This window comes from Sinocyclocheilus anshuiensis, unplaced genomic scaffold (genome assembly GCF_001515605.1).
Source record: "Sinocyclocheilus anshuiensis isolate Anshui unplaced genomic scaffold, SAMN03320099.WGS_v1.1 scaffold3702, whole genome shotgun sequence".
In the NCBI taxonomy this organism is placed as follows: domain Eukaryota; kingdom Metazoa; phylum Chordata; class Actinopteri; order Cypriniformes; family Cyprinidae; genus Sinocyclocheilus; species Sinocyclocheilus anshuiensis.
This window is the reverse complement of record NW_015554275.1, coordinates 1,345-2,744: the sequence shown is the minus strand read 5'-3', so window position 1 is coordinate 2,744 and position 1,400 is coordinate 1,345. Positions and strand designations below refer to the sequence as shown.

Here is a 1,400-nt window from a genome sequence, read left to right as displayed (position 1 = left end):
AAATGGACATACTATGGATGAAAACTGTTATAATCGGGCCGATACCGATAACAGAAAAAATGAGCATTTATCGGCCGATACCGATATGGTGGCCGACATATCGTGCATCCCTATAATTTTTATAGAATACTGTCGTCAAAGACGCCATTTGAAGCTAAACGCAGACGTTTAAATGGACATACTATGGATGAAAACTGTTATGATATACTTTTAAAGCATAAATTTGATTTAAACAATAGGTCTACATAATATTCACATATGCTGTTCAAAGGGAACGTATTGTATTAGCCCTACAGTTACATCATGAAATATTATTTAAACCTTACTATTAACATTTTTACTTATTTATTTATTTTATCTCACAATTCTGACTTTTTTTCTCGCAAATGCTAGTTTATATCTCTTAATTCTGACTTTATAACTCGACTTAACTCAAAAATAGTGAGTTTGTCAAATCTGAGTGAAAAAAGCCAGAAGAGCCGAGGGGAAACGAGAGAATGTCATTTAGGTGATATTTTGTAGTAGTGCTATAAGAAGCTGTCATGTGAAATGTGTAAAGTGAAATGAATGAAAGGTGTCGATCTCGGCATTTAATTTATGTTAGATTTGCTTTATTACATTACATCAGGTTTCTTTTTGAGTGTTGTGAGATGATTAGGTTTGCTTTATTACATTACATCAGATTTCTTTTTGAGTGTTGTGAGATGATTCTGCGGTCTGCAGTGTTGAGCATTATAACCAATCACACATGATCCTCTTGAGTTTATGAATGCAATATCCAATCAGAGGCGTTTTGATTCGTCACTGCAGAGTTGTTTAGTGTGCTCTCTCAGTTTTAGACTGAAGTCATGAAGCGCTGTGTTTCTTTACGTTATTTATTCCCTGTTTGAATATCCGTTTTGTTTGTCGTGCTGCTGAAATAACAATATTGTGAAGTCTTCATTATCTAATCTGTAAAATGGAATTCATAAACAGTTCATGCTTTTCCCCTTGAAACAACACAGATACAATTCAATCATTCATATGCTATAAAATGGATGAAAATGTTTTTAATGATAAAAAGAGCTTGTTTTTATTAAAAGCAAGACTTAATATCTCATATCAAAGCAAGTTTTTTTTCAAGGACACGTGTGTTTCGTAAGGTTTCAAGATTGGCCAATGATGGAGTTGACATTCAACATGAAGTCATCATATTTTTGTGGTTTAGGGGTATCGTATGATGTTTAAATGTGAATATTAAGATCCTGGTGAATGTAAATGGATAGAGGTAACAACTAATTGATTTATGTGTTCATATAACTGTTTTTAAAAGTTACCGTGATACCATAGCAGATGCACAGCAGACATAACTGTACTGAGATGAGAGAAAACAGATCATTTGTGTTCCAATGATATACCAA

At 33.1% G+C, this 1,400-nt stretch overlaps 1 long non-coding RNA gene across 1 annotated transcript; it reads left to right on the top strand.

The window, feature by feature from the left end:
* The first annotated feature begins 431 nt into the window (after positions 1–431).
* LOC107671331 (uncharacterized) lies at positions 432–1,034 on the top strand. The gene is made up of 2 exons (XR_001632189.1): positions 432–628; positions 683–1,034. It is a non-coding gene; the product is annotated as an uncharacterized LOC107671331 (long non-coding RNA).
* The last annotated feature ends 366 nt before the right edge of the window (positions 1,035–1,400 follow it).